This window comes from Anomaloglossus baeobatrachus, chromosome 6 (assembly GCF_048569485.1).
Source record: "Anomaloglossus baeobatrachus isolate aAnoBae1 chromosome 6, aAnoBae1.hap1, whole genome shotgun sequence".
Lineage (NCBI taxonomy): Eukaryota > Metazoa > Chordata > Amphibia > Anura > Aromobatidae > Anomaloglossus > Anomaloglossus baeobatrachus.
In genome coordinates, this window is record NC_134358.1 from 132,279,355 (window position 1) to 132,294,538 (window position 15,184).

General features: G+C 42.4%; 1 protein-coding gene across 2 annotated transcripts in view; it reads right to left on the reverse strand.

Annotated features, from left to right (window-relative positions):
* The window catches only part of FAM110B (family with sequence similarity 110 member B), a 199,616-nt gene that overhangs the window by 19,764 nt on the left and 164,668 nt on the right, over positions 1–15,184 (reverse strand). The window lies entirely within an intron of this gene.

Here is a 15,184-nt window from a genome sequence, read left to right on the forward strand (position 1 = left end):
CCCACTGTCAATCTCTGAATGGGGGATTTAATGCACGCTGGCGGAGAGCGCTCCATTCCTCGTTCTCCAACAGAGGCCTTGTGACGTGATAACGGAGTGCAGATGTGTTGTCATGACAGCCAGGGGTCAGCTGATGACTAGAGTTGAGAGAGTACTGTAGCGCCCCTGAAGCCATCAGGAGATATAGGGAACTGCATCCTGTCAAGGATGCAGGGCCTACCCTCAGGAACCCAGAAGACCAGTGCCGGTAACACCAAAACATTCATATAATCCCTGTTTTTCCCTTTCCCAAGGACTGGTGACAGGCTAGGGTTAGACCCAATAGATGGCCACCTATGGGTGGAACCGATCCAGTCCACTAGACGACAACCAGGGCGGAGGGGTCAGACATTCAGTAAGTGGAAGTGAGAGGAGACGGACGTAATGGTACTGTTAGGAGAGTGTAATCGTGACCTGTCAGGCTCAGGCGTGTGGTTGCCGAAGCAGTACGGTGGAGTACTCTCAGAACCATAGCACCGGCGGGGTACAGAGCCCTAGGTCGGGAAAACGCTCCAGGCAGACCTGATAAAATCTGCATAGTGAGGGGACCATCCAGGACCTCACCGACCTAAGAGTTCGGGGCACAGTAACGACAGGAGAACCTGGGAACGAGACAGATCTGGCCCAACAGGGTTCAAGTTACCTGCCGTACGAACTAAGACTGAGAGACAACCAGGAAGCAACGGGGACCCACCAACCAGAGACAGGTGCAGGGGAAGAAAGCCACCAGGTCACCACACCGGCACTGGAACTAAGGAGACTAGTGGTGAGGACCAGCCTTCATCGGGTTGCCAGCCATAACAATGCTGTGAGTAAAGAAACCGGTTACACTGCAATCCCTTGTGTGGCCTATCTTCTTTCCGCGCCCAACACCATCATCTATCCCCTGGGGCCTGGCCCAACTTGTAGAGAGCCCAACATCCAGGCTGCCATTAACATTAGCCCCAGCAGCGAGAAACTGTGCAGCGGCGGCTCCATCTAAATAGCCGCAAGTGGCGTCACGACAAAAACTATTATTATTATTCCATTGTACATAACCCCTTTTAAGCGACCCCCAGGGTCATGGAACCGGGCATTGGCCACCCAGTGAACTGTCCCAGTAGATAAACTGCCCAGGACCGAGTACCCCATAGCCCTGGGGTTCAACAGTACCGAACTATTCATACTCGCTATACTCATAACCAGTACTGTGTAATACTCGCGTATTCATTCCGAATAGTGTGTGCAATGCCAGTTAATGGGGAAAAACTCACAATGTAACTAGTAACTCGAATGCTGTACTATTCGTGCAAGTAGCAAATAGTGCGGCATTCGGGTTACTCGTTACATTGCGAGTATTCCCCATTGACTTGAATTGCACACGCTATTTGTAATGAATACGCAAGTATTAGACAGTACTTGTGATGAGTATAGAGAGTACGAATAGTTAGGTACTCACTCAACTCTACTGATGACCCCGGTCACTGTCATGATGTAGTTCCTGCGAAAGCCAACTGAGTGCAGGCATTCACAGAAGATCAGCATTTCTGCTGTACAGAGAAATGTTGAAGAATAAAGGGAATAGTAAAAACAATAAGTATAACAAAAAAAAAAAGTTAAAAAAAAAAAGAAAAAAGAAAATAAACAAAGACCAGCTCAAATTGTCCTCATTTTTACCCCATTGAAAATAAAACCATTAAAGAAAAATTAAAAATACACTTATTTTGTATCGCCATGTGCAGAAATTACAAATATATTAAAATATAAGATAAATTAATCTGACCAGTAAAGGGCATAATGAGGAAAAAAATATATAATCAAAACGCCAGAATTACTTTTTTTGTAGTTGCCGCAACATTGCAATAAAATGTAATAAGAGGTGACCAAAAGATCGCATCTGCCCAAAAATGTTCTAAATAAAAAAAAAGACAGCTCAGCCATCACACAGCGCCAGATCCTCGAAAATTAATTAGAAACGCTACGCGTCTCAGAAAATGGCAATAAAAAAAAAAAAGAAAGAAAAAAGTTGCGGATCTTGGAAAAAGGTGAGGAGAAAGCAAAAAACAGAAAATCACCGGGTGGTGAAGGGGTTAATGACCATTTTCTGCTAATAAGATTTTTGGGTGCACAGGGGTCGGACTGTACACTGGGTATATAAGAAAAATCCAAAAATCCGGCAGACAGATGTTTGGCTCAGTACCTCTCTGTTGGTTTGACAAAGGTCAGAGTAGACCAAAACGTCACATATTTGACACTTGAGCCACAAATTAAAGATTCTCTTTTCACTGCCATTTGAGTGCTGGATTCTTCTTATATGCGGATACGGAGTGAGATCCTATCTGGCACCAGCATATGTTTTGGAGTGCTGTATTTCTCTTTTGTATATTGATATACATTGGGTATTCTCCTCCCTGTTTCTGATTCCCTGGCTCCTCTACCTGTCTCCGGTCAGTGAATGACCTGCCTCCTCGGTTTAAAATCTTAGCAGGGAGCGGTCATTCACAGACCGCAGGCAGGAGCAGCGATCGGGGAATCACAGACAGGGAGGAGAAGACCCAATGTACTGTGCATCGAAATCTTGAATATAGAATAGTATCGTTAATTGTGGAAAAATTATAAAAGTTTCAAAACTACTTTTGCCACATAGAATAGTATTTGAATCATGGAAAGTAGAAATATCATATGTGCTTTGGGCAGTTTGGGCACGGGAACAACGATGAAACTTATTCTGCATCATATCAACTTATTATTTCAAGTGCTAAAAACTGAATGTACTGGCACTGCCAATCATAACACAATGACAGCTGAGTGCAAGGGGCAAAGACAATTACTAAAAAGAGTCAGCAATCTTACTGATCTAATGTTCTGGCTCAGATGCGTTGACTGCTTCGTCTGTCCGCATGCCAAGCTTCCTTGAACTTGCCGAAATTATTTTGGCATTTCTGCTACGTAAGCGACAGCTCTTGCCAATGCTGTATTTTCTGGAAAGTTAGAAGTTCAACAGAACCTGGGAACCAGCTACACTACAGGTGGTTAGAATATCATGAATCTTACTACTTGTCATCAGATCAGACCGCCTCTGCTCTGTAGTTGATGGAATAGCTTTGGTGATGGACTATATAGTTCCCATCATGATATACCGAGGCATACACGTTGTATTCAGCTTGCCATGTACTATCCGCAAAGATAGGATGCACTTAAAAGCTTTAGGGTAATCCACATGCAATAGGATTACGCTCTTAGACAGTGTAATTAGCCACTATATTGTATACTAGGTTTGACTAGGATAAAGCCAGCATAGTACAAACAATTAAATAAGGTAAGCAGGCAATTTACTATTTCAGACCCGATACATGCCGGCTTTAGGGTGATGTAACTATGGGCTCAAGAATAAAGCGGGGTTTATATGCTACGATATCGTTAATGGATTATCGTTGGGGTCACGGTGTTTGTGATGCACATCCGGTGTCATTAACGATATCACAGTGTGTTACACTTATGAGCGACCTTAAACGATTGCAAAAGCGGTCAAAATCGTTTGCCGCGGAGAGGTCGTCCTGAAACAAAAAAATCGTTTTCTGTTAATTAGCGATGTTGTTCGTCGTTCCTGCGGCAGCACACATCACTGTGTATGACACCGCAGGAGCGACGAACATCTCCTTACCTGCCTCCACCGGCAATGCGGAAGGAAGGGTGTGGGTGGGATGTTACGTCCCGCTCATCTCCGCCCCTCCGCTTCTATTGGACGCCTGCCGTGTGACATCGCTGTGATGCCGCACGAACCGCCCCCTTAGAAAGGAGGCGGTTCACCGGCCAGAGAGACGTCACAGAGCAGGTAAGTCCGTGCGACGCTGCCGTAGCAATAATGTTCGCTACGGCAGCGATCACACAATAACGTTCAACGGGGGCGGGTGCTATTGCGCTCGACATTGCTAGCTGATGCTAGCGATGTTGCAGCGTGTAAAGCCCGCTTAAATGTTCTTCTAATAAAGCCAATCATGTCATTTATAACATAACACCATGGTGGTCATTAGCGATCACATATCCAATATGTACATGTCTTTGCAGAACTGGTTGTTTACATAGAAAGACCACGCAATTTTCATTCTGCAAGACGTGGGAGATTGTGTCTGTACCAGAAATGGTAAGAGTATTTCAGCTCCTTATGGGATGACTCAAGAAAACAAATTACTGCTGTAATTATCTCAGAAGAATTAATCATGCTTTGCAACGGATAAAGAGGTAGGTCACAATAAAGGTCAATATCTGTACAAACAACCCACAAAAATAAACTATATACAGTGGAGAAAATAAGTATTTGAATAACTGCTGACTTAGCAAGTTTTCCCACCTACAAGGAATGGATGGGTTTGCAATTTTTATCATAGCTGTGACAGACAGAATTAAAAAAAATATGATTTTGAAATAATTACTTTGCATTTTATCGCATGAAATAAGTATTTGATGCAATAGAAGAACAGAATATAACATTTGGTACACAAATCTTTGATTTCAATTACAGATATCAGAAGTCTCCTGTAGTTCTTGACCAAGTTTGCACACACTGCAGCAGAGATTTTAGCCGACTCCTCCGTACAGATCTTCTCCAGATCTTTCAGGTTTCCGGCTGTCGCTGGGCAACGTTGAGTTTCAGCTCCCTCCAAAGATTTTCTATTGGGCAAGGCCACTCAAGGACCTTGAAATGCTTCTTATGTAGTCACTCCTTAGTTTCCCTGGCTGTGTATTTTGGGTCATTGTCACGCTGGAAGACCCAGCCACAACCCATCTTCAGTGCTCTTAAGGCCCCGTCACACAGAGATAAATCTTTGGCAGATCTGTGGTTGCAGTGAAATCATGGACATATTGTTCCATTTGTACACAGCCACAAACCTGACACTGATTGTCCACAATTTCACTGCAACCACAGATCTGCCGCAGATTTATCTCTGTGTGTGACAGGGCCTTTACTGAGGGAAATCTCACAATATATGACCCCATCCATTCTCCCTTTGATATGGTGTAATCATCCTGTCCCCTTTGCAGAAAAGAACCCCCTAAAGTATGAGGTTTCCACTCCCATGCTTTACGGTTTGGACGGTGTTCTTTGGGTTGTACTCATACTTCTTCCTCCAAACACGGCGTGTGGAGTTGATACCAAAAAGTTCTCTTTTGGTCTCATCTGACCCCATGACCTTCTCCCATGCTTCCTCTGGGTCATCCAGATGGTCATTGGCGAACTTCAAACGGGCCTGGACATGTGCTGGCGTGAGCAGGGGGATCTTGTGTGCCATGCAGACTTTTAATGCATGACACCATATTTTGTTACTAACAATATCATTGAGACTATGGTCCCAGCTCTCTTCAGGTCATTGACCAGGTCCTCCCGTGTAGTTCTGGGCTGATTCCTGACCCTTCTCAGAATCATTCTAACCCCACAGAGACCCAGACTAAGTAAGATTGACAGTCACCTTGTGTTTCTTCAGTTTTCTAACAATTGCGCCAACAGTTGTCGCCCTCTCACCAAGCTGCTTGCCTATTGTCCTGTAGCCCATCCCAGCTTGTGCAGGTCTACAATTTTGCCCCTAGTGTCCTTAGACAGCTCTTTCGTCTTGGCCATGGTGGAGATGTTGGAGTGTGATTGATTGAGTTTGTGGACAGGTGTCTTTTATACAGGTGATGAGTTGAAACAGGTGCAATTAAATAGAAGTATTGAGTGCAGAGTGGGAGAGATTATTAAAGAAAATATAACAGGTCTATGAGAGCCAGGATTTTTGCTGGTTGGTAGGTGATCAAATACTTATTTCATGCAAATTAATTATTTAAAAATCATGCAATGTGATTTTCTGGATTTTTTTTTGTCATAGTGGAAGTGTACCAAGGATAAAAATGACAGATCTCTCCATTCTTTGTAGGTGGGAAAACTTGCAAAATTGGCAGTGTATCAAATACTTATTTTCCTTACTGTAACTTTCATAAAATGAAGATAAAGTGCTGAGAACTGCAAAATCGCTTGCTATTATACAAGCGCCACAGAGCAGCTACCAAACGGACTCACCAAATTAAAGAGGCTGTCCTCTACTTGGACAACTCCTCCTTAAATGTCCAAATGAATAAAATAAGAAAAGTTTATCCTACTCATCCACTTCAGCATCATTCCTGCAATGACAATGCTACATTTCCTGGCGCTCAACATTGTTATGTCATGTGAACGCTGCAGCTAATCAGTAGCTGCTGACAGTTTACAGTCAATACTATATCGCCAGCGTTAATGTCCCCTCTGACTAAATATTTATGAACAGCAGCCGACCAGCTATGGCCGACTGACTGCAGGGATAACGAGACAAAACAATGGGATGTCACCAACCGGGAACAGTAGCGTGGACATCGGAACTGCAGAATGAGGGTAGAATTGCTTTAATTTTCTATGGGGCTCCGGATCGATTAGGCTCAGGTTGTCCAGTAGTGGACAACTCCTTTAATAATGATGTAAATAATGATGTGTTAGCACGTTTTGAAGTTGATGACATAAATTTACATTGGTAACAAGGTCTCCTTATGTTATGAGAATTTCAGCTCATCTACATCATCACGTTGTTGTAATTTCCAATTTCTATTATACTTCTGTACTACCCAAAAAGGTTAATGAACATCAAGGCAAATGCAAATATTACCGAAATTCAGTCAACGCTAAATGACAACATCAGAGCCTCAATTTAATTGACCTCCATAAGTAGGTGCTGCAGAAAATGAAAAGCAAACATTTGTCAGCAGATAGGGGAAGTGACACTCCGTCAAAACACAATTTATGGTTGGAATGAATTAGTGAAGGAAACAGCTTGTATTTTAGCCCAAGGCGGTGACAAAACTACTCAAAAAATATAAAAGAAGATTTACAACGTGAACATTACACCAGATTACTTTACAGTCATCCATTTAACTAACTTTCGTTTATGGTTTTTAAAAAGTTTAAGTACTGTAAAGTTTGTATTGCAAAAGTAAAAATTTTTAAAAACTGATCCAAAAAAGGACCAGTACCTGCTCTCAGCAGCAGGTCCCATGTGCAGAAAAAGTCACCAGTAAAATGAATATGATACTTAGCTACATACAGTGCTGGCCAAAAGTAATGGCACCCCTATAATTCTGTCCGATAATACTCAGTTTCTTCTTGAAAATAATTGCAATCACAAATTCTTTGGTATTATTATCTTCATTTATTTTGCTTGCAATGAAAAAACACAAAAGAGAATGAAAACAAAAATCAAATCATTGATCATTTCACACAAAACTCCAAAAATGGGCCAGACAAAAGTATTGGCACCCTTAGCCTAATACTTGGTTGCACAACCTTTAGCCAAAATAACTGCGAACAACCACTTCCGGTAACCATCAATGAGTTTCTTACAATGCTCTGCTGGAATTTTAGACCATTCTTCTTTGGCAAACTGCTCCAGGTCCCTGAGATTTGAAGGGTGCCTTTTCGAAACTACCATTTTGAGATCTCTCCACAGGTGTTCTATGGGATTTAGGTCTGGACTCATTGCTGGCCACTTTAGTAGTCTCCAGTGCTTTTTCTCAAACCATTTTCTAGTGCTTTTTGAGGTGTGTTTTGGGTCATTGTCCTGCTGGAAGACCCATGACCTCTGAGGAAGACCCAGCTTTCTCACACTGGGCCCTACATTATGCTGAAAAATTTGTTGGTAGTCTTCAGACTTCATAATGCCATTCACACGGTCAAGCAGTCCAGTGCCAGAGGCAGCAAAGCAACCCCAAAACATCAGGGAACCTCCGCCATGTTTGACTGTAGGGACCGTGTTCTTTTCTTTGAATGCCTCTTTTTTTTTTCCTGTAAACTATGTTGATGGCTTTTCCTAAAAATCTCTACTTTTGTCTCATCTGACCAGAGAACATTCTTCCAAAACGTTTTAGGCTCTCTCAGGTAAGTTTTGGCAAACTCCAGCCTGGCTTTTTTATGTCTCGGGGTAAGAAGTGGGGTCTTCCTGGGTCAAGGTTCTTTATCCACCATCCGCACAGTCTTGCGTTGAAATCTCTCGTCAATTTTTCTTTTCCTTCCACATCTAGGGAGGTTAGCCACAGTGCCATGGGCTTTAAACTTCTTGACACTGCGCACCGTAGACACAGGAACTTTCAGGTCTTTGGAGATGGACTTGTAGCCTTGAGATTGCTCATGCTTCCTCACAATTTTGATTCTCAAGTCCTCAGACAATTCTTTGGTCTTCTTTCTTTTCTCCATGCTCAATGTGGTACACACAAGGACACAGGACAGAGGTTGAGTCAACTTTAATCCATGTCAACTGGCTGCAAGTGTAATTTAGTTATTGCCAACACCCGTTAGGTGCCACAGGTATGTTACAGGTGCTGTTAATTACACAAATTAGAGAAGCATCACATGATTTTTCAAACAGTGCCAATACTTTTGTCCATCCCCTTTTTTATGTTTGGTGTAGAATTATATCCAATTTGGCTTTATGACATTTTTTTTTTTTCATTGAAGACAAATTAAATGAAGATAATACCAAAGAATTTGTGATTGCAATCATTTTCAGGAAGAAACGGAGTATTCTCTGACAGAATTGCAGGGGTGCCAATACTTTTGGCCAGCACTGTAGATGCTCTTGCACTGGCGGATACAAACAGAAAAGGGCCCCTGTGCAAAACAATGTATGGGCCCTTTTCAGTCCAACAAATCAACAAAATGCACAATTCTACCTGCTTTGGGGGTAGAAATAGGCCGCTTTACCTCATGTGCCTCTGTGCGGCTGCACCAATGAAATGTCCACCCAGTGTTCTTGTTCATCTCAAACTTAGGCACAATTCTCACACGCCTACCTATGTAACCGATATACCATCAGAAAAAATATCAAAGAAGTGGTCTCCTAAGGAAAAACCCTGCCAATATCGTCTTATTGGGATGAAATGCTCTGGTGCATCAAACTCATCCATGTATTGTACAGTCTGACATTCATGGACGACTACTACAAGTAAAATGAATGGACAGATTATTATTTCCTTTTTACTCCAGGTTCTGACAACATTTGGAAAATAATTTCTATTCATATTTTAATCCATATTCCATTCCAATGCAGTCTGTGCATCATACATATGTTTGTTTTATTACGTCAGTATGCCATCCTTCTGTCCATTATTTTATACGTCCGCATGACATTTGGACTTTTCTTTTTACAATAATTTAATGTGTTAAATTTAATTTAATAAAAAATGCCAAGAACCAATCCTTGTCACAATGAGACTGCAGATGTCACACGTGGTTCTAGAAGGACTCCCGGCGAGTGGCGCGACACAGCGTGAACACCAGGGTAGTGTCATGCCGAGTAATGGGGGGACCCCCGGAGAGCAATGCAACACCAGGAAAACAATACAACAGTAGGCCCTTGCACTAGGGAGAGTGTAGCAGGGTAACATCCCAGCACTCACCTGAGGCGGAAAGTTGCACTTCCAACATCCCTAAAAGGGTCCTTCACCCCGTGCGCTGATCAAGTGGCTAGGCCATCGCTGACCCTAAACTCACTCTAGCTAGTGAGAGCCAGCGAGACGCCAGTCTCACCACTGCAATAAGACAACACAAGGTAGGTAAGACAAATGGGTGGGGAAAGACATAACAAAAAGCACTTTAAGATTTCTACATTAAGGAACTTTGCAGATGCAATAGAAACACGACCACAGCTATGCAGTGACAAGCTCCTTCAACATGGTCAGCATATGAATGATCCTTACAGGTAGGAATGAGGAGCTGATACTGTATTTATAGCAGAAGGGAGTTGCTTTAGCTGAGGTTACAACTACCCGTTAGATCACTGCAAGATAGAAATGGACCTTAACCCCTTTAGTATCGGATATAATTAAATACGATCCAATTCGGGGTAAATGACAAGTGGGCACTAAAGTGTATCTGCGATCAGCTATATGCTGTGACCTTCTTATTCCAGATTGCCCAGAGATTACATCAGGTCATGACACACTCGTGACAATGCTAGATTCTGTGATGGAACGTTGATCTACGAAACTAGTACCATTGCTGTATGTGGAGTCGATAACAGGGGTGGACATATCATTGGGGTAAAATGTGCAGTCGCACAGGGACCAAAGAGATAAGGGGTCCATTTCTACGTCCAACTCAAGTGGATTTGTGCATTTTGATGACCTCTTAGGCTGGAAACAGATCATATATTGTTCTTGCACAGGGGCCCTTTTCTGTCTGCCAGTAGTTGGAACAAAGGTTTCTGCCTCATGAGGTTTTTGCCTCGCTCTCTAAATCAACGTTAGACAAAAGTCCATTGAGTATAACCCACCTTCAAACTTAAAATCTATGAAAACTGTGAAGTACAGTGTTAATTATAATGTAGGCATAAAAAAACAGATGCTTTCTTTTGATACAGCCATAGACTTCAAGTTGGTGAACTTATCTGCCCCTGATCAATTTGCTGTCGGATTTTATGGCCAAGTGCGTGCAAATTTAAAACCTGCTAGTCTGAATTTAGCCAGTAAGAACCAGCAGAATACTAGTTTGCTAGAAATATGAAGGAAAAAAGTGACTGAAGTTGGTAACAGTGCGGTCACAAACTGCAGCTGTGGTGGTTCACCCCCCTATATCTGCGATTGCAATGGAATGCATAGTGGCTGCAAAGTGTGAACAGAGTCTATCCCAACTAGAAATAGTAAAATAAGGGGACTTGAGGTTAGTAAAATTTGATTTATGTGGTCCAGATTAGGTACCAGTCCCATTCTGTATATATTCGTCATATTTTCTTCCCTTGTCTGGAAAACTGGGATCCAATGTACAGGAATCCTGGTATTTAGGTGGGTAAATCCGCAACCAAAATCAGTTGTTGAGCTTTTGCCTAGAGACAAGATGTGGTTATGAGGCTCTGTGTATTCATGTCTTTGTGCCATTAAAACACAGCTTGCATTTCTCCATTACTTTTGATGGTGCCAATCTGTGCCGAGCTACCGGGAACGTCCTGTGTCGTTAAAGCCTCTGCTCGTTCACAGAGAGCACATTTACTACTAGATGGCAATTAAAATACAATTAAAATAGGCTGCCATTTCTATCTAGATGTTGAGCGGAAAAGTCAGCACATGTGCAACAGGACTATGAAGTGGTTTCCTACACGAGCATGGAGTTAATTTCTTTGAAACAAGCCTGGAGGGATCTCCAACTCTCACGTTTCTATGGAAACCGGCTGCATTAACTAAGTGAACTCATTTCACATACTTGGCATCCAGACAAGTGACTTTGTTGTTTTTTTTATTTCCCTTCTTGTTTTAGGCGAGGTGGTATGGAAGGAGGAGACATGACATGTACATGAGGAAGAGGAACCAAAACGGAAAACCCCCAAGATATCTAAAAAAAAAAAACAAGCTACACACAGATGACTCCAAAAGCCTACAGAATATGAAGTAGAATATACAGGAGTACAGAATATGCAGATACTATACATATACACACACAATGCGCAAATTGAAAAGCCACTAAATTGCAAAAGATCTTTGAATTCCTTAATTTATATAAAGAAATGTCTGTATTATAACATTTACTTTATGAACTTGTCGTTCTTACCAAAGCATCTGCTCAACAAAGAGTAGAGATTACATGAAATGTCTGTACGTGCCATCCCATGGATACAAGTAAAAAAAAAATCTTAATTCTTTTTATTGATCTATATATTTGCCAAAATGCAATTTTTTTTGTCTTTCGCTTTCACACACATATAGAAAAATGGCACCTGGCTCACCCGCTCCTCCGCTTTGCACGGTCATCCACATCCATCCCGACTTCGGTGCATCTTCTTATCACCACCGTTGAGTGCTGAACTCACGTATCTCTTCATGGTAGGCTAGGACTTCAGTTTATGACTAGGCCCAGCCAAGCAAGGTAATGGCGTTTGTTATGATGTGAATTTATGATATCCTGGGCCTCAGAGATGGAAGTCCTAACCTAGCGAGACAAGGCCCAGGGACTCAGCACTTGGTGGCATTAATAAGAAGTTGCACTGAGGACCAGACGAGGAAGAGCAGAGGAGCCAATGTGGTGAAGCAAGTAAAATCTGATGGTGAATTTGAAGTTTGTCGGATCCACTCATCTCGATAGGGTGCATCGTACAAACAAGTAACTCACTCAATGAAAAACAGATACGGTGTCTTTTAGAATATTTACTGATGTAAGCCTAGTCTGGGGTATTTGGGGAAAGCATCAGAGATGTAAATACAGACTCAATTACATATAAAAAAAGGTCTTTTGTGTGCGGTCAAGGCTGTCATGACTTCAGTATTGAAGAGGCTTCCCTTCCGACTGACCCCATCACCCTCCAACCATTAACACCTCTACCCTTTACCCACTGATTCTTTCCCAATAAACAAACATCACCATTCTGGATGAATTGGCCAAATTGAACCTTTATTAAACAAACATAATAAATAACTTGAAAGTAAAAAGGTTTTTGGAAGTCAAAAACCTGGGGGAACCAAGCCAATAATAAGGCTATCCAGCATTACCCCTAGCCGCAACCACAGGCATGGAGGCACCTCAGTTGCAAGAAAACCTTTTCCATATCCCGACACCCCAGGACCCCACTCTGAAGAGTCTCAAAATCCTCTAGGTAATTAACCAAAACATAAAAGGGGAGGCTACTATCCACTCGATATACAACCCCCCACCACAATGGCCACCAACTCCAAAAACACCCTCATCACCGCTTGCTGAAATTACCCGAACAAAAAAAAAAACCCACCACCCCCCACACATTTGTCTCACACTTTCTGTCACTTAACGACCCCAATTACAACATAGAGGGAACTTTCCTTATGGAGCCTTGTGTGCCGGTTTAAAACTCCCACCACCTCCCTGATCATATATAGGCCCCATTCAAAATCAACCAACCCCACTAAAACTTTTGACCCCACAAAAGCTGGCTCTTTAAATTTATTTTAACCCCTGCTTGCCCTACAAAGCAGACTCATGGGTCACTACGCCCATGTCTCTGTTGTGGGCCTCGTTTTGCCTTTATACCAGGTTTTTGTGACCATGAGGCCAAGAAACAAGAAGACAGCATAAGGCATTGCTGGATCCGGTCATTCGTCCTTACGGCTTTTTTCTCCGACTATCATTGACAGTCCAGCTTTATGCTTGTGGATACAATGTCCTTTATCTAGCAACTACTTAGATGCACTTTCAAGAAGTTTCAGCACAAAACAAAAAACTGTAAAAACACAAGCTGTTAAGGGAAAACAGCTAAAATAAATGTGGAAACCGACAACCAAGCTCTATTGAAAATGACTTATTCTTGGCATCACTGATAACACTGGAACAGGACTTAAAACGACAGTCACAAACTGATGTGGCAAAACAGGGATACCCCCAACATCAACCCTGGGCTGCTCTGCTCTTCACACAGTCTATGAAATGTACATAACCTCAGCCTCACAAACCGTAATATACAATTATGGCTCTCATGTTCTCTGAGTCACAGGAACTATATTTTAGGATTATCCTGTTTACCACATTTCACAGCTATAACTTACAAATGTCTGTCACAGATGAAACACTGCATGGAGAAGATAGGAAAAAAGAGGCAATTTCAAGTCTATATTAAAGTCATTTCAATTTTAGAACTATTTTATGTGAGTGTTGTCCTGAAACACGTAGTAGGAACCCATGTGCTACTCTACTACACACACTGGATCCTGTGTACACAGAGAAGAGATGGTCTTTACAGCTGCTCTCTACTGTAGATGATGGATGAGGTTTTAAAAGGAACCTATCAGGTACAATATGCATCCAGAACCATGAGCAGATCTAGGTGCATATTTCTAATCCCTGCCTAACCATCCCAGCATATAGTAGCATGGATAAAGGGATCTTAAGAAAAAAAGTATTTTTAAAGATCCCATATGATCTGCTAATGAGGCCAGAGACTAGTCACAAGGGTGTACCCTTGGCTAGTCGGCCCCCTTAGCATGTAAGCACGCCGCGGACTTTCAGTCATGCGCACTATGAAGCTGGGAGTACGCTTCCTGGTTTCACATTCGTGTAGTGCGCATGGCCGAAAGTCCGGGATCCTGTGCACTGAGCCAAAATCCAGGATTTGGACGCGATGGCAGCAGAGAAGTGTTCCAGACCATCCTCTGATGCTGCACATTCATTAGCATGTTAGTACACCCACAGGGGCAGGCTTACATGCTAAGAAGGCCGACTACCAAGGGAACTAATGCCCTTGCGACTAGTCCCTGGCTTCATTAATCATATAATTTGGGATCTTTAGAAATACTTTTTCTAAAGATTCTCTTTATCTATGCTACTATAGCTATATTGGACTGCTGTGCAGGATTAGCAATATGTACCCAGAACTGCTCGTGGTTCTGGGTGCATATTGCATGTGACAAGTTCACTTTAAGGAGAACTGGTCATCTTGGAAAACACCATTTACCTGTAGATATAGGGATAATCTGCACTTAACCAGTGTTATAAATGCTGCCCGCCCTCTTGGGGTGGGGTCACACCACTATTTCATCCACATCTGAGACAAGTGTTCTGATGCCACGCTGATCAGTTATTCGCTGACTTATTTTCCACAAACCCATAGACTTAAAGTGCCTTCCAATTCTTAGAGGAAAATCATGCATGCTGCAATTTTTTTTCACATGCCGAAACGTTCAGTAATGAAAAAAATTGTTCATGTGCACTGCCCTGTTGAATAACATTGGTCAGAGTGCGATCAGATTTTTTAGCAGATGACACTCTGATTGGAAATAAGGTTGTATGCACGAGCCCTTCCTGAAAGAGAAGATACAAGGAGACTATGAACTTATTTTTTTCCTGGGAGGTGTCGTTACATAGAGGTGTCCACAGAGCAGCCACACTCACTGCTCACAACTATTAGAACACACCAGCACTTTGATTGACAGCTGGCTCTGCAGGGTATGTGTGCAGAATGAGCTGTCAAAGTGTCGGTGTGTGCTTACAGTCACCACTCACACTATAGTTAACTGTGCTGTGAGCGATGGACTAGAATTACTCCCTGCAGCCCCACTATGATATTTGGGATGAGTTAGGGCGATGAGTTGAGACCTGTACACATATCAATAAGGATTAATTGTTTACGGACTTGCAAATGGAAAGAGGCAAGATCCC